Source organism: Malania oleifera, chromosome 5 (assembly GCF_029873635.1).
Source record: "Malania oleifera isolate guangnan ecotype guangnan chromosome 5, ASM2987363v1, whole genome shotgun sequence".
Taxonomy (NCBI): Eukaryota; Viridiplantae; Streptophyta; class Magnoliopsida; order Santalales; family Ximeniaceae; genus Malania; species Malania oleifera.
In genome coordinates this window covers 78,977,385-79,001,840 of record NC_080421.1, presented here as the reverse complement: position 1 = coordinate 79,001,840, position 24,456 = coordinate 78,977,385, and positions in this window count along the sequence as shown.

The window sequence follows — 24,456 nt, the reverse complement described above, 5'->3', positions numbered from 1 at the left end:
GGTATAAGCTGAACCTCGTAAAAATCTCCGTCTCATTCTCTCTTTCCCCTACTCTTTATTTTGAGTGCATATTTAAATTGCGTGGATGGTTTAAATTTGAAAATCATATAAACTACATATATTTGGAAATCAAACAAACATAAGCTTTAATTTTGATTTGGGTTGTGGAAACCAAAAGGGAGTACGTTGGTTGCACCATATCTTGCGAAAATCATACGGGAGTACGTTACTTGGTTAACATCCCAAAGATAAATTTACCAAGAGTTTAGTCAAGTTCTAAATATTGAGAAGAGTGTAGATATTGTGTTGATTGAATGTTATATTGCACATCATATTGAAGAAGTAAAACCATATATACAGGGCTTACAATTTCATATCCAGGGCTGACAACAAAAGGTATATTGTGATTGAATGGTATAAAAGCTTGAGATTGATTGGATGGTGTTTGTATTCCAAGAGTGCTAAATCTTGAATGATTTCATCAATTTAATAATGTTGCAGTGAACTTATGTTTGATCAATAAAGTGTGATTGTGTTGGTGTGGAGATTGTGATTAATTGTTTGAATGTTTTATTAGCTGTGTGGTTGATTAAAGAGATTAAGTTGTTGTGTGATTGGTGAAATTAAATAAACAAGTTAAAGAATTGGTTAAAAGAAATAAAGAAGTTAAGGATTCTTAAAAGAAGTTAAAAAAAATTTTAAAAGCCAATTCACCCCCACTCTTGGGAATTTATTCCTAATTTCAAGAGATATTTTGATTTCTCTTGGTGAAAATCTTTGAAACCCTAAATTGTTATTGAGATTTATATTTGTACATTGTTTCAAATAGTAGCTTGTTAATACACTCTCGTGCTTGATTGAATATAGACATTATATTGAGTGATGATTTCACACATATAGCACTAAGCTTATAGTTCTTATACTATTGATGTGCATTGATTGATACTGGTACAAATCTGCTTGTCTGAGAAGCATAAATTTTGAACACATGTTGTATTATGAATTGGTTGTATTCCATGCGTGGCCTAAGGGGGCGTTAATCCAGTCCGAAAGGATTGGTTATAAAGATTGAGGTCAGCCCTGTGTTAATTTGACCTGATTGTATTTCGGTGCCGCTCCACTCGTGAAGTGAGCCTTAGTGGAATCCTTGTGCTTGTGAGCCAAGGCGGGGACGTAGGCACATTTTTCGAACCTCGATAAGTTATCTCTTTTTACTTGTTTTTCTATGCATGCATAATTCATTTACTTGTGTAATTTAATTTTAGCCAATTATATTGACTTACTTTATATTTGCACTAGATTGACCCTAGGGTTGTGTAACATTGCTGCAGGATAGTTGACCTAGGGGAGAATTTTTAAAATACCAATTCACCCCCCCCCCCCTTGGGATTACAAAAAAGCTAACACTTTCCTAGATCAACTAACCAACGGCAGTATTTCACAAACCTAGAGTCAATCCAGAACGTGTAAGAAGCAAGCCAATAAATACAACTATAATTAATTTGCTCTAAATAAATAAAACAACCATGCACAGTATAGTAAAGCAAATAAAATAAGGATGACACCAGATGTGTTATCGAGGTTCGGCAAAAGTGCCTACGCCCCCACCTCTAGCTTGCAAGCCTGAGGATTCCACTAGAGTTCACTTAATGGGTGGAGTGGCACCATATCCAATTAGGTCAAATTATCGGGGCTAACCTCAACCTTTACATACAATCCTTCCGAGCTAGATTTTCACCCCTTTAAGACACGCTTGGAATACAACACATTCACAATATAAATTTTGTGTACAAAATATGTGCTTCTCCAATAAACAAATTTGTACCAGTATAATCAATGCACAACAACAAATAAGAACTATAAGCTTGGTGCAAATATGTGAAATAACACTCAAGGTAATTTCAATAATCAATCAGGTGTGAGAGTGTATTATCAAACTATCTTTGAAATAATATATAAATATATATATATCAAAAACAAATAGGGTTTTAAAGATTTTCAAAGAGTATAATCTAAATATCTCAAAATGATTTTCTCAAAATTTTAGCAAAAGAGATATTAGAGCACAAGCTTGTCAAAATGATTTTTGCTTCGCAATCACAAAACAAGCTTAAGTGTCTTGTAATAAAAATGTAAAGACTCACTAGCTAAGAAGTTTCCCCGTAGAATGAAATTATTAACTAAATCAGAGGGGAAGACTTTTGGCTTAACTCTCAATCAAAAATCAACAAGCGATCAAAGGCAGTAAGAGTTTGAGCAATATTTGGAAGTGTAGGATCACTTGGATTACTCTTACTCAATATTATTTTTCAAGAGAATGATCAAGGGAGGAGTATTTTGGCTTGTATTTGAGGGAAGAGTTCTAAAAAAACTCAAAGGATATTTTATTAATCAAAATCACTAATTTCTACTTAATCTTTGCAAATGAACAAATATATATATGCTCACTCAAAAACATAACTATTGGGACATAAGGGTAATAATTAAATTTATTTTTTAAACAAGTTTAACCCAAATAACCCCGTTTTACCCTTAATAACCCACGATAAAAATATGTCAACCTGAGAGTTTCAGTAGCCCAATCCATAGGGTCTGTCGTTTGAACAGACACTGATGAAAAAGTTGAATTTCAATTTCAGGTGCCCGGGGAAATGTTCGAGTGGCTGAACTAAAGTGATTTTCCAAACACTCGAGGTTCGGTCTACCGGTTATCAGTTCGGTCAGCCAAACTTCTTGATTTGGTCAACCGGGGTATATTTGATCTTGAAGTTCAGGCACCAGGTAGAGGTGAAAAAGTCAGCATTCATGGTTTGTTTGACCATGAACGTTCAGTTCAATTCGATTCAGTAGACCAACCCAAGTCAATCGAATTGAATTTTCAACACTTCAGTTGACCGAGGCATTTTTAACGCGCACAGTTTGGTTGCCTGAAACCCTTTCAATCTAAGTTCTAAGTCCTGTTTTTGAATATAGATTTCCCTTGTTTGCATAGATTGTATTTATAAGATAGTGGGGATTTTCCTAAGTGGGTGTGCAAGGACCTTGTAACGACCTGCTTAATTTCAACTTATATTTTTTTTCCATTATATAATAAAACCAGTTATAACAATTCCAGCAGATCATAATCAACCTAAATCTGTGGGTACCAGGGATACAACAGAAATACAGCACAAAAGCCTAAGCAGCAGGAAACATAAAATCATAAATAACTCATAATACCATATAGAATACCATCCATCACAATACCAGAGTTACTATATCAATTGTACTTACAAATGTAAACCACCCAAAAGACTCCTAGGGTCACTTCCCACAAAAATCCATCTGATCCTATCACAAAATACATACCCTTCAAAGAGGGCAGATCAGCCGTAACTATCTCAACGGAGCTTTATCCGCTCTCCTATCCGGGGCTCCTAAAATGTTTATGAAATTTTGGGGTGGGACACCTCTTAGTAAGAGAAAATAAACTAAGACTAGTGTGTGACAACATGAGTTTTCCGTGTTATACGTAAACCATATATAAACATATTTAGTAAACTGTTATATCATATTTGGGAAAACATGTATCATCATAGCATGACGAAACATACTACATTTTCATAAACATAATTCATCTCATATTATAATAATACAAAATAACCCTGGTAGGTTAGCTGGCTATTGTCATGTATTACCCCACATGACTGGGTTGTGTGGCCTGAAGGTAGGACCTGACAATGGTTGGCCGACCACTGCCAAGTCAAAAGTACAATCTGCAAGTACGATGGGTCTGCCAAACCTGGTCCGTACACTAGGGGCGTCCACACTTCTTAAAAACCACATCGACTACCCGTCCTCATGCTACTCTGTACAGCAGCGTTAACAGAATATCATGATGATCATGAACACATAGCAGCGGTACCGTGCAAGTGATAGCCTAAACCAAACCAACCAGGTTCTGATAACATATAGCATATAATCAAATTGTGATACATGGATATTTCATACTATTAATTGCCAAATCAATATCATCACATCATTTTGCATGTATATATACATCATGAAAATCATCAGCCTATACACCAATATTTCATATTTTACCATAGCTCAGCCCATATGTAAGAAAATCATATCCATATCTCGGCCCGTATGTCGGTAAAACATATCAATAACTCAGCCCATACTTTGGCAAAACATATCCATAGCTTGGCCCGTACGCTGGCAAAACATATCCATAGCTCGGCCCGTACGCCGATTTTTCATTATAAAATTCATATCACTATCATATTCCAAGAAAACAATAATTCATTATAAATTCTACTCATGCCACACCAAATGTGTATTATGTACATTCCGAACATAACGTCGTTTTCGGTTGTATTTTTCAACATAATGCATAATTATATATAAATACATGTATATTTTCCTAAAATCAAATGCTATAAAATTATACTTATTTTTCATAAAACATCTAGCTTAGTTTATCCCTTTATTCGATTCTTGAAAAAAGCCCCAAAACAATCAATCCAACACCCTGGAAATAACATTTCCTAGAACAAAAATTCAGTATTTCTATGTGTACTACGTTTCCTACAACTATAGAGAAGACCAAATACTGAATAAAAGCCTTACCCTAAATTTGGGATGAATTTCAAACTTGTCCCACTGACGATCCACTCCAATAGATATGCGGAGAACTTCCCTAGGAGTGTCGTGATGGCTTCAGACTGTCGATTCGGCGAAGAATGGACCCAGAAACTAAGAGAGAAGGATGGGAAACTGAAGAGGAGAGAGAAAATGAAAGTTGCGTGTGAGTTTTCAGCCAAAAATGAAGATTTGACCTATTTATACACTTGTCTTCATTAACAAGCCACGTCACCTCGTCGACAAGGTCAAGAAGGCAGTTCGTCGACGAACTCTTTCCTCGACAACGAAATTTAGAATCACCCAAAACCTCCTCTCGGTATTTTCTTGTTGACAAAGCATACCCCCTTTTTAATTTCCTTTTCTCTCTCTTTATTATTTAAATACTATAATTCCTCTGGGTCACTACAGACCTAGGGTCTATTTAAGGTCTTTGAGCTTATAGATCCTACCATGCATGTCATGCATTAATTATTACTGACCTTTTGATTATTATTATAGACCCAACTGAAAATAAATATTAAATACAATTTTAAAAACTTTTTCTTCATTTTCCTTGGAGTCACCATACGCCACCATGAGATATGATTGTTCTCCATTTCGTGCATAGAGTAATCCTGCACACAAACTCAGGGCATCGGTTAGATACAAAGGTATTTGTCATTACCAAAATGGGATATGACCAATATGGTCAACACTAAGTCAATAGTACCTATCAAGTATCTTTAGACTGTTTTACGACTATTTAGTGGGACCCTTTGAGAGCTGATTGAAACCAGGCACACGTGCGTACACTAAACATTATATTCAGTCTACTTGCTTTCAAGTATAGTAAGCTTCCTATCATCCCTCGATAATATTTCATATCAACTGGTTTTCCCTTTCCATCTTTGTCAAGACTTTTGGATGTACTCATTAGAGTTCCTATTGGCTTGCTACTTTCCATGTCAAACTTCTTAAGCATGTCTCTTATATACTTAGATTGATTTATGAAAGTTCCATTCTTGGCTTGCTTAATTTTAAGTCCTAGGAAGTAATTTAATTCTCTCATCATACTCATTTCAAATTCCTCTTGCATACATTTTGCAAAATCCTTACACAAATCTTCGTTTGTAGCACCAAATATAATATCATCTACATAGATTTGAATGATGAGCATTTCTTCATTTTTAGATTTAATAAATAATGTGTTATCTACCTTTCCTCTAGAAAATCCCTCCAGTAAAAATCCACTCAACCTCTCATACCAAACTCTAGGGGCTTGTTTCAATCCATATAAGACTTTTGTTAATCTAAACACATAATCAGGATTATGGATATCCTTAAATCCTGGAAGTTGTGCCACATAGAATTTTTCATTTATGAATCCATTTAAGAATGCCCTTTTTACATCCATTTGGTATAGTTTAAAATCTTTGTGAGATGCATAGGCTAATAACATTCTTATAGCTTCCTTTCTAGCTACGGGAGCAAAAGTATCATCATAATCTATTCCTTCTTCCTGATTATATCATTGAGCCACTATTCTAGCTTTATTTCTTACTACAATTCCTTTTTCATCCATTTTATTCCTAAATACCCATCTTGTTCCAATTAATGAATGATCATCGGGTTTAGGAACTAAAGTTCATACTTTATTTCTTTCAAATTGATTTAACTCTTCTTACATAGCAATTATCCAAGAATCATCATTTAAGGCTTCTTCAATGTTCTTAGGTTCTTCTTGAGATAGGAATGCATAATGATTGCATGTATTTTTTAATGAAGATCTAGTGGATACACCACGTGAAGTTTCTCCTATAATTTGATTTTTTGGATGATTCGTTACGAATTTCCATTATCTAGGTAGTTCGGAATTTTCTAGAGATTCATCCTTTGGAGTTGGTTCATTTGCCTCATCCTTTACTTCTTTTATTTCTAAGTCTTCTAACTTTTTTGTTGTTTCAACTTCTTCACCAATAATTGTTTTAGTGAATGGATTTTTCTCATCAAAAGTTACATGTATTGATTCTATAATTGTGAGAGTTCTCTTATTGTAAATTCTGAATGCCTTGCTTTTTAATGCATATCCTAAGAATATTCTTTCATCATATTTTGCATCGAATTTTCCTAAGTCATCTTTATCATTTCATACAAAGCACTTGCACCCAAATACATGAAAGAAAAAGAAATATTAGGCCTTCTTCCTTTCCATAGTTCATAGGGGGTCTTATTTAGATTTGATCTTATGGAAACTCTATTCATTACATGCCATGCGGTATTTATCGCTTCAGCCCAAAAGTTTTTAGGTAGCTTATGTTCATTGAGCATGGTCCTAGCCATTTCTTGAAGAGATCTATTCTTTCTTTCTACAACTCCATTTTATTGAGGAGTTCGAGGTGCTGAAAATTTACGATTTATTCCATGTTCATTAAAAAAAATTTCAACTTCTTTATTGTTAAATCCTTTTCCTTGATCACTTATTATATTTAAAACACCATATCCTTTTCTTCATTTTGAAGTCTTTTGCACATTTATTAAATTTTTCATGCTTCATCTTTTGAGGCTAAGAAAAGTACCGATGTAAACCTGGAGTAGTCATCAACTATGACAAAAGCATATTACTTTCCTTCTATGCTTTGTATCCTAGTAGGACCAAATAAATCCAAGTGGATAAGTTCTAAGGGTATGCTAGTGTAAATATGCTTTTTTTTTTAAACTGGACTTAGTTTGCTTCCCTAACTGACAAGCATCACATATTTCATCCTTTGCAAACTTAGTGCTTGGTAGTTATCTAACTAAGTTCTTTTTAACTGATTTAGATAGTCAGTCCATACTAGTGTGTCCTAGTCTTCTATGCCATAGCCAACTTGCTTCATTCATGGTTGTTAAGTATGTGATTTCTTGAGATTTTAGATTCTCGAAATTTATGCAATATATGTTATCAACTCTCTTAGCAGTGAATAAGACATTATGTTTTTCTCTATTTTCAACTATGCATTTGTCTTATTTGAAGATTATATTAAATCCTTTATCACTTAATTGGCTTATACTTAATAGATTATGTTTCAATCCATCTGCCAACAAAACATCATCAATGGTAAGGAAAGGTTCTTTACTTATTTTTCCAATTCAATTGATTTTACCTTTAGCATTGTCGCTGAATGTGACGTATCCACCATCTCTTTGCATTAGTGTGGTGAATTTGGATTTATCTCTGGTCATATGCCTTGAACACCCGCTGTCAAAGTACCATTTGTCTTTTGATTGGGTTGTCCCAAAGCAAACCTACGAGAAGGGTTTAATGTGTTACTTTTAGATACCCAAACCTTCATAGGTCTATTTATTTCTGATTTATTTTCTTTGACTTTTCGTACTTTCTTCACTTTAACATTTTTTCTTTTAAATGGGCATTCAAATTTTTTATGTCCCTTTTTCTAACACAAAAAGCATGTAGTGTGTTCATAGATATTTGTGGAAGATGTGTTTGCATAATACTTTGATTCCTTTACAAGGTATCCCATATAGAGATTCTTTTTCTTTTTGTTCTCAATTCCATTATTTCCAATTCCTTCTTTATCTAATGACATTCTTTGGGTTCCAATCAACTTTTCAAAGTTCTTTTTTCCTTTTGTAAAATTGTAGATGATTTTCTCCTTATCCTCAATTTTAATTTTAAGGTCTTTTATTTCTACCTCTTTCTTGTTTTCACCATTTACTTGAAGTTTTACCAAGTCTTAAGACATCTTGTTTATTTTCTTCATGAATTCATCAATGTGTGATTCCTTTTCTTTTTCAACTAAATTGGAAGTTTCTAGTTGATTTTTGAGTGTTTTATTTTGTTCTTTCAAAGTTATGTTTCTTTTAGATACTTTTATGAACCTATTATGTAATGCAAACAACTCAACTTGAATTTCTCTATATGAAGGCATACTTTCACATGAGTCACTACATGATTCATCACAAGACTCTTCAGATGAGCTCGAATATGAATTTACCTCATCATATTTTGCCATGAAGTAGATGTTTGCCACTTCTTGATCACTTGATTCATCCTCTGATTCACTTGAGCTTGTATCATCCCATGTAGCTTTCATTGCCTTCTTCTTTTAATATGCCCAATTTTCTTACAATTATAACAAATAGGGGGTTCATTTTTAGTTTCCTTTCTACTTGTTTCTCCTTTGTCAGATTTAGAACCTTTAAACTTTCGAGGGAACTTTTTATTCTTTTTGAAAAACTTTCCAAGTCTTTTAGTGATGAAGGCTATATCATCATCATTTAATTCATTGTCTTCTTCATCTTCACTAGAACTTTATTTAGCAGCTTTAAGGGCTATTGATTTCTTGTTCGTGTTATTTTCAGAATTTCTTTCATTTATAGTCATCTTATATATAAGGAGTGAACCTATCAATTCATCTAGGGGAGTATTTTTCAAGTTTTTTCCTTCTGTTATAGCATCGGGCTTTGGTTCCCGTATTGGAGGAAGTCCTCTAAGGATTTTTTAAATCATATCATAGGTTAAGTAATTTTTCCCTAAATCATTGAGGGAGTTTATTATATGGGTGAACCTAGTGTACATACTAGTAATAGTTTCATCTGGATTCATCTTAAGGGCCTCATACTCACTTGTGAGCATGTCAATTCTACTATCTCTAACATCAATCGTTCCTTTATAGATTACCTCTAATTTATCCCATATTTCTTTGGCTGATTTACATGCTATAACCCTATTGAATTTATTTACATTAAGAGCGCAATATAATGCATTCATAGAACTTGAGTTTACTTGCAACATCTTATGGTCATTGTCGGTCATCTCTTTTTCTTCTTTAGGCATTTCTTTACCATCCACAATTTTAGTGAGGATAAGGTCACCTTGTGTGACAACTTTCCATGCTTTCCCAATCTATAGTTTGTAAGTAAATTCTCATTCTTTGTTTCCAAAAGGTGTAGTTTACACCACAAAAAATAGGTGGTTTATATGAGGAATGACCTTCAAAAAAGGGAGATACACCTACGTGTGCCATAGAGATCTTTATATAGCTTCTAATTTAATATTTTCTATAACCCTGCTCTAATACCAATTGAAAAGTAAGGTGTACTCCCAAGAGGGGGGTGAATTGGAATTTAAAACTTTCTTTGAACTCTTTTATAAATTCTTTCTCAACTCTCCACAATTTGAATGTGTTTGCCTAACATGGCTTACGAATCTTATTTTGATGATAACAAATCAAGGGTATTAAATATGTTTTGGTTAAAGTGATGATGTTTCAGGAATCAAGTATATGAGTTCAAGATTAAGTAATCACACGCCTTATTGAAAGATTACATTCCAAGGACAAGTTGAAAAATGAAATCTTAAAGAGTTTGAAAGCATGGATTCAAGGATGATTTGATGAAAGCTTAAAAGAGTATTGAATCTCAAAGTGAAGATGGACCCAACAAATTACAAACATGAAGACTCCGAACTTAGAACGTTTTTAAGTCTTAAGAAAGTCTTTATGTAATTACTTCATTCAAAAGTCAATATGGATTCTTTGAAGCTTATTAGGATAAATCATTGACTCAAAGACCGTATTTTGAAAAACCATGGAAAATATTTTCAAGACTCTCAAAGTGTTTTGACAAGTTTAAAAGAACACAAAAGATTTTGGAAACAAAATGAAAAAATATATTTTTTGAACTGTCCAGGAGACTGACCCTTGTTGGCCCAGTTGACTGAACTTTATACATAAAATTGGGCAGATAGTAAAGGCCTAGCCGATTGACCTTGGTGAGCCCGGTTGACTAACCCTTGACTTTGAATGTTCACTTTCTTTTAAAGGCTCAGGCGAGTCGACTGATCTTTTTAGTCTAGTCGACTGACCCTTCAAAATTCAAAATTTTAAAATAACGAGAAGTTTCCAAAATTGAGTTTTTGAAAATCTAAACATTATGAAAACTTAGGAAGCACTCCATGTCACTTGGGAAACATGAAACATACTTTCTAAACTTTATAAATACCCCCCCCCCCCAAGCAAAGGATTTCATACACCAAGAATTAAAATCAGCCATCAAGCCTTATTGCTTACAATCTTCAAAAGCTCTCTTTCTCACATACTTGCTGAAGTTTTGTACTGAGTCTTGCTGAGCTTTTCTCACCAATCTTTGCACACAAATTCTGATTCTTTCAATCAAAGGAAGAAGATTACGGTGATAGATATCTAAAGCTTCAAATACTCTATATTTTTATATTTTTATTTGAAGTATATAGATGTGCTTTAAACTTGTACTAATTAAGCTCTTGTTGAGAGTGTCTTTGTACACCGAATTCTCTTGTTGTTTTGTTGACCGTTTAGGATTGTCGAATCATTGTACTGAGTGTGGGGTATCACTTGGAGAGGAGGGTTCTATCATATTGAAGGAGTGTTGTAAAGGTTTGTTCTACCCGTAAAGGAGTGGTATAGTGGAATCCTTAGGTGTGTTGCCTAAGGCAAGGACGTAGGCGGGGATAGCCGAACCTCATAAACTCTCAATGTCACTCTCTTCCCTACTATATTTAATTTTCTGCACATATATCAACTGTGTGGATTGGATATCAAATTACTGAAAATTAATTTGCTTTTTGGAATTGCAAAAACCAAAAGGGAGAACGTTGGTTGATCAATACATATTACGAAATCCGTAAGGGAGTACGTTGATTGATTAACACCCAAGACTCATTAATATTGAAAGCAATTTATTTAAATTCTGAGTTTTGGAAGCTTGGTTGAATTATTTATTTCTTTTCATATTGAAATCCATTTTATCTTGTTGAGTGGGTTGTCATATTCAAAAGCTGAATCTTGGAAGCATTGCTAGAATTGATATTATTGTTTCATATTGTAAAGCTAATCTTGGTTGATTGAATTGGTTTATTGGGTGTTGATTTAAAGTGCTGAAATAAGTCTTCGAAAATCTACAAAGTATTAAATTTAGTATTCTCATTCATAAAGACTAATAATTGAATTAATTCTCAGCTGAACTTGTGATTGCTGAAATTAAAAGGAATTGAGAAAGAATTAATAAAAGAGGTTATAATGAAATTTTTATAATCCCAATTCAACCCCCTCTTTGGAGTACATCTTCCTTTTCAATTGATATCAGAGTGGGGTTGTAGTAAATCTTAACCAAAAAACTATATAAAGATCTCTATGGCACACCTAGGTGTATCTCCTTTTGTTGAGGATCAATTGTCAACTAGATCTCCTACTTTCTGCAGTGTAAACTACAACTTTTTGAAACAAAGAATGAGAATCTATTTAAAAATCATGGATCTGAAAGTATGGAAAGTCGTCACACATGGTGGTCATATCCCTACTAAAACTGTTGATGGCAAAGAAGTGCCTAAAGAAGAAAAATAGATGACCGACAATGATTTTAAAATGCTGCAAGTAAACTCAAGTGCAATGAATGCACTATATTGTGCTTTGGACGTAAATGAGTTTAATAGGGTCATGGCATGTAAATCAGCTAAAGAAATATAAGACAAACTAGAAGTAACCTATAAAGGAACCGTTGATTTTAGAGATAGTAGAATCAACACGCTCACAAGCGAGTATGAGGCATTTAGGATGAACCCAGATGCAAATATCACTAGCATGTATACTAGGTTTACTCATATTATAAACTCCTTAAATGCTTTAGGGAAAAATTACTCAACTTATGAAATGATTCAAAAAATCCTTAGAGGACTTCCTCCGATATGGGAACCTAAGGCTTCCAAAGAAAACTCTAGTGATGAAGATGAAGATAACGAATTAGATGATGTTGAACTAGCCTTCATTACTAGAAGAGTTGGAAAGTTTTTCAAAAGGAACAAGAAGTTCCCTCAAAAGTTTAAAGGATCAAAAGCTAGTAAAGGAGAAACAAATAAAAAGGAAACTGAAAATGAACCTCTTACTTTTTATAACTGCAAAAAGGTTGGACATATTAAATCTAATTGTCCATAGCTGCAGAAAGACAAGAAAAAGAAAAAGAAGGTATGAAAGCTACATGGGATGATACAAGCTCAACCAAATTGGAGAATGAATCAAGTGAACAAGAAATGGCAAACATATGCTTCATGGCTCACAATGCTGAGGTAAACTCCTCCTATAGTGCATCTAAAGAATCCAGTGATGAGTCATGTAGTGATTCATGTGATAGGGTGCCATCATGCAAATAAATTGTTGGAATTGGTGTATTCCCAATGAATTGGAAATTTAAAACTTTCTCCTAGGTCAATTCAGATTCCTTAACTTGTATTGCACAAACCAAGGGACTTTTTATACAATCATAAACTCAATCCAATATTTAAACAATTAAATGCAAACACTCAAGTGCTAAAATTTAAAGTATGGAAAATAAAAGCAGACACAAGAAATGTTATTAAGGTTTGGCCAATACTGCCTACGTCCCCGCCTCAGCTCGCAAGCCTGAGGATTACCACTATTGCTCACTTAATGGGTGGAGTGACACCGATTACAACCAGGTCAAATTACCAGGGCTGACCTCAACCTTTACAACCTAATCCTTACAGGCTAGATCAACACCTCCTCAGGCCACGCCTGGAATACAACATATCAATATAAATTTTTACGTACCATTCAAATGTTTCTACACAAGAAGATATGCACCATAATATGTTCAACATAATTACAAATTGCACTTCCATATGATATAGCTCAGTAAAGTCTAAATGTGACTACTCTCAAGATAATGTCAATATTAACTAGCAATATGTGAGAGTGGTGTGAGTATATCTTTGTGTTAAAAATGTGTATATCAATCACAAGCAATAACTACAAAGAATTCAAGAGCACACTCAAATATCTCTAGAACAAATATTAAGTATAAAGTATACAAGATATTTGAAATCAAGCTTGTTTGAAAATTATTTCACAAAGCACAAGAACAAGCCTCTGAATACTTGCAACAATAATGCAAGATTCACAAGCTCTAGAGAGTATTCCCACTAGAGAATTATGAATTAAATCACAAGGGAACTCTCAAGTTCACTCTCAATAAAATCAATATCAAACAAATACAATGAGAATGTGAGCTAATATGAACAATCTCAATAATACTCTTACCAAAAGATTTTAGCAAGTAGGATGAGTAAGAGATGGACTTTTGGCTTGTATACGATAAAATAAGGGTTTTGAAATTCAGAGAGTCTTGGCTAATTATATTTACTAATCCCACATTAATCTTTCCAAAGAATTGGTATATATAGACATTCATAAAACATATAACTGTTGAGGGACATAGGAGTCTTTTTAGAAAAGATTAACGAAGGTTAAATAAAATTAACCTTGTTTTATTGCAGTTAAAAATGTTCAACCCAAGAGGTTTCGATCGACTATATTTTAAGTTCGGTCGATTAAGGCATTTTTGAATTGAAGGTTCAGTTGATTGAAACAAGGTGATTTTGAATTGTTCGAGGTTCGGTCGACCAAGGCAGGTTCGGTTGACCATTTTCTAAGGTTCGGCCGACCAAGTTAATTTTGAACTAGTGGTTCGGTTGCCCACGTTGTTTGGAGTCAACCATGTATCAGTTCGGTCGATGATGGAGTGCAAGTTCATTTCAGAATCGTCGACTAAATAGTCGACATGTTGACTTTGGTAAGTTCGGTCGACCAAAGCTTCTATATAGCTTCGGGTTCGGTCGATCGAAACCTTTTCAAATTTTATTTTAAATCCATATTCTTGCTAGAGTTTACCCCTGATGCACATGGTATGATTTTTAAGAATGACGAGATTTGTGCAAATGATTGTGTAGGGACCTAGGGTCGATCTAAGGTCTAGGCATTATAATTTAGCCTAAAAACCTGGCGTCGGTCGACCATATTTTCTATTGTCATTGAGCTTTTAGTCTTATCATGCATGTGATGCAGATATTACAGACCATTTTAAATATTATAGACCCAAAAGAATAAATGCAAATAAAATAAAGAGAGTGGTCTTCAATCTTTTGCTACTTCAGATGCCATATATGAATATGCTGGGAGTATGTGCTCTTTAAGGTCTTTTTGGCATCCATTTCACTTTCATGTGTGTATTCTGAAAGATAAATCGGTTCAAGTATTTACGCACACACATTAGTAACATACGGTTTTTCATTATCAAAATCAGGGATCGGACTCAAAAAGTCAATAGAAATCCAGGCTGAATTATTTGCCTTACACAATAAATTCACAAAAGTAACTAAAATAAATATAGCTTTGAAAGAACAAAATGGAACACTTAAAAATAAACAAGAAACCTCAATATCTGCTAAAAAAGAAAAAGACACACATATTGTGTAGAGACTTGAAGAATTATAGTAATTAAATAATAAAAGAAAGGAGAGAAAAGGAATTTTAAAAAGGGGTTTCAGTAGGGACTTGTCGACGAGTGCAAAGTGCTCGTCGACGAGCAAGCCTCTTAGGCTCATCGCTGAGGACGTGTGTCTCGTCGACGAGAAATTACCTAGAGGGCTGTTTTCAGAGCCTGAAACTCATCAACGAGGAGAAGATGTTCGTCGACGAACTCCCTACATAGACTCATTGACGAAGTGATGTGGCTCGTCAACAAGACCACGTGGACAAGCACTCTATATAAGGCCAAAAATCACTTTTCTGCGAGAGAATTTCATGTAGAACCCCTCTCTCTCTCTCTCTCTCTCTCTCTCTCTCTCTCTCTCTCTCTCTCTCTTTCTCTAACTTTGTCTCCCTCTCCTTCTCTCTAGAATTTTGGCTTCATTATTTTCCGAATCGATGATCTGAATCCACCACGTTACCCCTGGGAAGATTCTCTTCAAGCCTGCTAGAGTAAATCGTTGGTTAGGCCAACTTGGGCACTATCTCAAAATATGGGTAAGTTGATTATTTAATATTTTATAAGGTATTTGGCAATTCTGGACTAAGCAAAGTATAGTAGATGGAATATACTGAAGTTTTGTTTGGGGAAATGTAAATTTCAGGGTGTTGAGGTGGGAACACCACAGGTGTAGTTTTAGGGTATTTTGTGGGCTCCCCAGTAAATCTGGTAAGGGGGTAAATTAAGTCAGCATTTTTAATGAAATTATTATGAATTAAACAGCATTGATTTTTAGGAAAATATGGATGATATAGAATTATTTTGGGAAATACTATTGTTGAACGGGGAAATGATTTTAACACATTTTATATGGAAATATGATTTTAGAATAAATTATGTGTTTATAAGGCTATGTACATTTGTGTGGCGTGAGTATAATATTTCCATAAAACTATGTTACATTGAAATATTATAATTTCCCCAAGATAAGCATGTTATAGCAGTTTTCAGGAAAACCATAAAAATAATACAGGAGCTATGATTTTATGAATATTATGTTGAATAGTGCAAGAATTTCATATGCAAGTACTTTATGATAAGCCAGCGTAAATGTCATGATTTACAAGTTACGATATGCAAGAATTTCATGTACAAGTATGTTATGATAAGTCGGCGTAAATGTCATAATTTACAAGTTACGATATATAAGAATTTCATGAACAAGTATGTTATGATAAGCCGACATAAATGCCTAGATTATGCAAAATATGTCAAGATTCAAGAAATAATATCATGTCATGTTTTACCCTGAAATATGAAGCTACTATGTTTTAATATCATGAAAGGTATTATATGTTATCAGAACCAGGATATTTTAGTTTAGTTTCACAAAGCACGGTACCATAGATATATGTTTATTATTACGAATATGTTAGTGCTACCACACATCTTATGTAAAGTGTGGGAGATGGCAGTCGATGTGGCTTTATGAGAGTGTCATAGTTCCCCTGGTAGTCCGGCATAGGTGGAACAAGCCCATCGTACTTACATATACCTATGTTTGACTTAGCATGGTTGGCCAGCCATTGCTAGGCCCTACCTTCAGGCCATACAATCCTGTCATGTGGGGTGTAAGACATGACAATAGCTAACTAACTATCCATCATGGGTAATAATTCATGTATGATATTGTTATATAAGATGATTTCTCAATACAGAAATTTAGTACGATACGCTATGTTATGATAAACCATGATATATTCAAATATGATACAACTGTTATACGAGATACGAATTATGTACTATTTTTATGTATATCACAAAAAATGCTCATGTTGCCAAACACTGATATTAATTTTTCTCCCTTACTGAGAGATTTCTCACCCTATCATTACAAAAATTTTAAGAAATCTAGGTAGGAGGGCAGATAGAACCCCGCGGCAGTAGAAGAGAACTGGACTACCCTATCTGTAGGGTAAGTGGATAAGCTAGGGTTAGATGGATTTTTGGGTTAAGACCCTACGAGCACTTTTTGGTTTTTTCTTGTGGATGACTATATGTATATGTATATGGCAGATTTAATAGAACTCTGGTATGATTCTTGGTTTTTATGGCATGTATACGATTTTATGTTTCCCACTGCTTAGGTATCAAAGTTTTATGACATATATATCCCTAGTACCCATGGGTCCAGGTTAACCATAACTATGATAGTTTAGCTAGATATTATGTATGTTATTATGTGAAAAAAATAAAATAAAATAAAAATGGTAAAATAGGTAGGTCGTTATAGTTTGGTATCAGAGCCGAGGTTGCTAGGTTCTGTAGACTCTAGAGTGCAACAAAAACAATACCTGAGTATAGAAAAAGGATTTAGGGTTTTATTCTGCATTTAGAGGCAGAACTTATGTGGTGGTTTTTGTGTCTTTCCTGGGGTGACGATTTCAGGAAAGCCATAGTAAACTATTGTCGGGTTGTGTTTCTGAAGTGTAGGACTGTATCTTGAATTAAGATAAGGATGTTAAGATATAAGGGATAATATGAGTTTTTATTATATATGTATGTTATAAGGATGGGGGTCCCTAGGTCATGTTTATTGTCTTTTTAGGATGGACCGTGGAGGTGGCAATGCACATGTGAGCGGTAGTGACGATGCAGGGCCCTCGGTTGCAGGCGGGAGTGATTCAGATGCAGTATTATGAAGTGTGGCTTAGCAGGTCATGGCTGAGATCGCATTAAGTACTATAGAGCAGAGAGGCTCGTCTGCAGGGCATGGGTGTACGATAGAGAAATTTACCAAGATGAATCCTCCAACATTTTTAAGAGGATCAAATCCTGCAGTTTTTGAAAACTGGATGCAGGAGGTAGAGAAAGTTTTGGCTGTGCTGCAGTGCACAAAGGAGTACATGATTTTATTTGCCACTTATAAACTGACAAGGGAGGCCGAGAGGTGGTGGGCTACTGTAAAACTACTAGAGGAACAGAGAGCAGTGCCTATAGCTATGACTTGGTGCCGGTTTAAAGTTTTGTTCTTTAATATATATTTTTCGGCCACTATCAGGGAGGCCAAAGTGGAGGAGTTCCTAAATTTGAAGCAGGGATAGCAGATAGTCCAACAGTATGCGATGAGATTTATAGAGTTGTCCTGCTTCACCCCATACGTCATACCCGATGAGGCAAAGAAGGCGAGGCAGCTTGAAAGAGGTCTGAGGTGAGAAATTTATAAATAAATAGTCGTGTTGAAAGGGCAGGACTTTGCCGAGCAGGTAGACAGAGCAGCTATGGCTAAGGCCGGTGAGCCGATGAGTGTAGAGAAGCAAGGATAGAAGAAGAGGTCCACGCCTTCAAGCTTTTAGCAGGGATCTAGTTGATGCTAGTGGAGAAGAGGAAATTATCGTAAAAGAAAGAGGCAAGAGATTGGGGGTCGTGAGGTTTAGGGAGTGTAGACCTACCCTTTATGTCAGACATGTGGAAAGAGACACTTTGGAGAGTGTCGAGTAGGGAGAGGCGTCTACTATCACTGTGGTAGACTAGGACATTTGGTGCGAGATTGTCCTACACCACCGAATACCGCACTTGCTCCCAGACCATATCGAGGAGGTTATCTGGTGTCTCATGGAGGCTAGGAGACAAATGCAGCTCCAGCGAGGGTATATGCTTTGACACCAGGAGATGCAGAGGCCGTAGATGACGTTGTGACAGGTACCTTTGCTGCTTTATCATATCAAGATATTGTTTTATTTGATACAGGTGCCACCCACTCTTTTGTGTCCGTAGGTATGTGAAATTGGTTGGTGTTAAGACACATTTATTAGATGTTGAATTGTCAATAGAAACACCGACACGATCAGTGGTGAGATGCTGTAGGGTGCTCAGGGGTTACACAGTAGAAATTCAAGGGAGAGTATTACTAGCTAACCTAATTGTGCTAGATTTACATGGATTCTATGTAATACTGGGTATGGACTGGTTGGCTACTAACCATGCAAGTATCAACTGTCATCTAAAATAGGTGATTTTTAGACCACCAGGAAAGCCAGAATTCATATTTGTGGGATCACACATGCAATCCCCATCTTAGTCAATGTCAGCCATGTAAGTGAGAAGACTACTCCGGGATGGATGTCAGGGGTTTATGGCTTATGTAAAGGAGGTGAAAGGAGTGAATTGAAACTTGTCAATACAATAGTGGTTAAGGAGTTTCTAGACGTTTTTCTAGAGGAATTAACTAGGTTGCCTCCCAACCATGAGATAGATTTTACTATCGACTTACTTCCAGGGACGACACCGATTTCTAAAGCTCCTTACCGAATGGCTCCAACAGAATTAGGAGAATTAAAGAATAAGTTGTAGGATTTATTGACTAAAGGGTTTATCAAACCTAGTGCATCATCCTGGGAAGCTCCAGTACTATTGGTGAAAAATAAGGATTGATCTATAAGGATGTGCATAGATTATATAGAAATAAACAAAGTAACAATTAAGAACAGATATCCTCTACCCTGTATAGATGACTTATTTGATCAGCTTCAAGGTACACGGGTCTATTCCAAGATCAACCTCAGGTCAAGTTATCATCAAGTGAATGTTAAAACTATATATATTTCAAAGACAGCTTTCAGGACCAGGTATGGGCATTATGAATTTCTAGTTATGCCATTTGGTCTAATGAATGCTCCTACTGTATTCATGGATTTGATGAATAGAATATTTCACCAGTATTTAGACCAATTTATTGTAGTTTTCATTGATGACATACTGGTCTACTCGAGGAGTTTTGAGGAGCATAAGACACACTTAAGGCTAGTACTTTAGATGCTCAGGGAAAAGAAATTATATGTCAAATTTAGCAAATGTAAATTCTAGTTAGAGAAAGTTGTGTTTCTAGGGCATGTTATATCAGGGGATGGAATTTCAGTAGATCCTAGAAAAATATAGGCAGTGGTGAGTTAGGTCAGGCCAAGGGACATACAGGAAGTCAGGAGTTTCTTACGACTGGCAGGTTATTACCGACGGTTTGTAGAGGGATTTTTAGCATTATCAGGGCCACTGACATGACTAACCAGAAAGACTTCCAGGTTTGAATGGGACGACAGTTGTGAGTAGAGCTTCCAAGAATTGAAGCAGAGGCTCGTCACAGCACCAGTATTAACTATTCCATCAGGAGGTGATGGTTATGTGATCTACTGTGATGCATCTTTGAGGGGGCTCTGAGGTTTATTGATGCAGCAAGGCAAAGTAGTAGAATATGCCTCTAGACAATTGAAAGAATATGAAAAAAATTATCCCACTCATGATCTAAAATTGGCTGCAATGGTTTATGCACTGAAGATTTGGAGGCATTATCTGTATAGAGAAAGAATTTGAAATATTTTCAAATCATAAAAGTTTAAAGTACTTCTTCACACAGAAGGAGTTAAACATGTAGCAAAGAAGATGGTTGGAACTCATCAAGGATTACAACTGTACTATCAGCGACGATCTGGTAAAGCTAATGTGGTGGCTGATGCTCTGAGCTGAAAATCAAAAGAAACAGCAAAGTTGGCAGCAGTAGTTCAGCACCTGATCCAAATGGACTTGGAAAGGCTTGGCGTGGAATCAGTAGAGAGTGATCATCAGGCATTTATTGCCAACCTAGTGATGTAGTCTACTCTATATGAAAAGATTAAAGAAGCCCAAAATAATGATGCAGAGTTAATGGAGCTAATAGATAAGGTATAGGACGGACATGGGGAGGAGTTCAGTATATCTGATGACAGAGGTTTACGGTTCCATACCTGGCCGTGTGTGCCAGCAAAGGTGGATGTCAGAAGAATGATCCTAGAGGAGGCTCATAGATCCTTATACACAGTTCATCCAGGTAACACTAAAATGTATAGGGATCTACAAGAGTATTTCTGGTGGAGCAGTATGAAGAGAGAGATTACTGAATTTGTGCAGCAGTGCTTGATGTGCCAGTAGGTAAAAGCTGAGCACCAAAGGCCAGCAGGCCAGTTACAGCCACTTTACATCTCTGAGTGGAAATGAGATCACATTTCTATGGACTTTGTGATAGGTTTACCGCTGGTACGATAGGGGCAGAATGCTATTTTCATGGTCATTGATAGACTGACGAAGACCACTCACTTTATTCCTATTAAAGTCAACTACTCCATGGACAGACTGGTAGAAATATATATCCAAGAGATAGTACGATCATATGGTGTGCCAGTGTCTATAGTATCCGACCAGGACCCACGTTTCACATCACGTTTTTAGAAGAGCTTGTAGGAGGCTCTAGGGTCTCAGTTGTCATTCAGCACAACATTTCATCCTCATACGGAAGAGCAGTTAGAGAGGATGATTCAGATATTAGAAGATATGTTGCGGGCATGTGTGCTGGATTTTGGGGGTAGTTGGACCCAGTATCTACCGCTGGTGGAGTTTGCATACAATAACAACTATCAGACCAACATCAGCATGGCACCTTATGAGGCACTACATGGTTGGAGAGGTGAGTTTTAGGACTAAAAATAGTGCAGCAAGCATACGACAAAGTCTAGCTTATTAGAGAAAGAATTAGTGCAGCTTAGAATCGATAGAAAAGCTATGCAGATAATCACTGCCGAAAATTGGAATTCAAGGTAGGAGATCATGTATTTTTGAAAATAGCACCATTGAAAGGTATTATAAGGTTTGGAAGGAAGGGTAAGGTGAGCCCTAGGTTTATTGGCCCTTTCGAGATACTTAAAAGAGTGGGGTCAGTTGTCTACTGGCTAGCCTTACCACCAGTTTTATCCAGAATACATGACGTGTTTCATGTTTCTATGCTGAAGAAATATGTCCCAAATCCCTTCCACATGGTTAGTTATGCGGGAATAGAACTTAAAGAATCACTGGCTTATGAGGAAATACCAGAGCAGATCTTAGACAGAAAAGAACAGGAATTGCATAATAAGAAAATTCCATTAGTAAAAGTCCTGTGGAGGAATCATGCGGTAAAAGAAGCGTCATGGGAGTTTGAGGAAGAAGTATGATAAAAATACCCACATCTATTTAGTGGGGACCAACAGTAGGTAGAGGGAGAATTTTATGCTCTGTAGATAAAGTTTGATTTATTTTATGTTAAGCAGAAAAATATATGTATAAGTGATATTGTAGGTTATAGGATAGGTAGTGTTTTGGTTTTGGGGGAATTTTTATTTTATGTATATCATGTAATCTCCTAGAATCTTGATTGTAACCACAGTATTCCTCCACCATAAGTGAGCGTAAGTAATAAAATAAGTAGTCCATTTTCCTCAAAGGATGGTGTTCAATATAGATAGTAAATTTCGAGGACGAAATTTTATAAGGAAGGGAGAATGTAGGGACCAAAAAAATTATATTAATTAAATAATAAAAGAAAGGGAGGAAAAGGAATTTTAAAAAGAGGTTTGAGAAGGGTCTCATCGACGAGTGCAGAGTGCTTGTTGATGAGCAGGCCTCTTAGGCTCGTCGACAGGGACGTGTATCTCATCATCAAGAAATTACAGAGAGGGCAGTTTTCAGGGCTTGAAACTCATCGATAAGGCCACATGGACAAGCACTCTATATAAGGCCAAAAATCACTTTTCTATGAGAGAATTTCATGTAGAACCCCCCCTCTCTCTCTCTCTAACTTCATCTCCCTCTCCTTCTCTCTATAATTTTGGCTTCGTTATTCTCCGGATTAACGATTTTAAGCCACCACATTACTCCTGGGAAGATTCTCTTCAAGTCTGCTAGAGTAAATCGTTGGATAGGCCAACTTAGGCACCATCCCAAAATCTAGGTCAGTTGATTATTTTAATATTTTATAAGGTATTTGGTATTTTTGAACTAAGGAAAGTGTAGTAGATGGAATATACTGAAGTTCTGTTTGGGGAAATGTAAATTTCAGGGTGTTGAGCTAGGAACACCACAAGTGTAGTTTTGGGGTATTTTGTGGGCTTCTTAGTAAGTCAGGTAAGGAGATAAATTAAGTCAGTATTTTTTATGAAATTATTATGAATTAACAGCATTGGTTTTTCAGGAAAATATGTATGATATAGAATTATGTTGGGAAATACTACTATTGAACGAGAAAATGATTTTAATAAATTTTATATGTAAATATGATTTTAGATTAAATTATGGGTTTATAAGCCTACGTACATTTGTGTGGCATAAGTATAATATTTCCATAAAACTATCTTATATTGAAATATTATGATATTCCCAAGATAAGCATGTTATAGCAGTTTTCAGGAAAACCATAAAAATAATACAGGAGCGATGGTTTTATGAATATTATGTTGAATAGTGCAAGAAGTTCATGTACAAGTATGTTATGATAAGTTGGCGTAAATGTCATGATTTACAAGTTATGATATGCAAGAATTTCACGTACAAGTATGTTATGATAAGCCGGCATAAATGTTGTGATTTACAAGTTACGATATGCAAGAATTTCATGAACAAGTATATTATGACAAGCCGGCGTAAATTCCGTGATTATGCAAAATATGTCAAGATTCAAGAAATAATATCATGTCATGTTTTACCCTAAAATATGGAAACTACTATGTTTTAATATCATGAAAGGTATTATATGTTATCAGAACTCGGATAGTTTAGTTTAGTTTCACAAAGCACGGTACCATAGATATATGTTTATTATTACGAATATGTTAGCGCTACCACACATCTTATATAGAGTGTGGGAGATGGCAATTGATGTGGCTTTATGGAAGTGTCGTAGTTCCCCTGGTAGTCCGGCACAGGTGGAACATGCCCATCGTACTTACACATACCTATGTTTGACTTAGCATGGTCAGCCAGCCATTACTAGGTCCTGCCTTCAGGCCGTACAATCCTGTCATGTGGGGGGTAAGACATGACGATAGCTAACTAACTATCCATCGTGGGTAATAATTCATGTATGATATTGTTATATAAATACAAAAATTTAGTACCCTGAAATATACCTATGTTTGACTTAGCATGGTTGGCCAGCCACTACTAGGTCCCGCCTTCAGCCCACACAACCCTGTCATGTGGGGGGTAAGACATGACGATAGCTAACTAACTATCTATCCTGGGTAATAATTCAAGTATGATATGGTTATATAAGTTGATTTCTGTATACAAAAATTTAGTACAATACGTTATGTTATGATAAACCATGACATATTTAAATATGATACAAATGTTATACGAGTTACGAATTATGTACTCTTTATATGTATATCACGAAAAATGCTCATGTTGCAACACACTAATATTAATTTGCCTCCCTTACCAGGAGGTGTCTCACCCCAGCATTACAAACATTTTAGGAAATCTAGGTGGGAGGGCAGATAGAGCCTCGCAGTAGTAAAAGAGAACTAGACTACCCTTTCTGTAGGGTAAGTGGATAAGATAGGGTTAGATGGATTTTTGGGTTGAGATCTTAGGAGCACTTTTTGGATTTTTTTTTGTGGATGACTGTATGTATATGTATATGGCAGATTTAATAGAACTTTGGTATGATTTCTAGTATTTATGGCATGTATATGATTTTATGTTTCT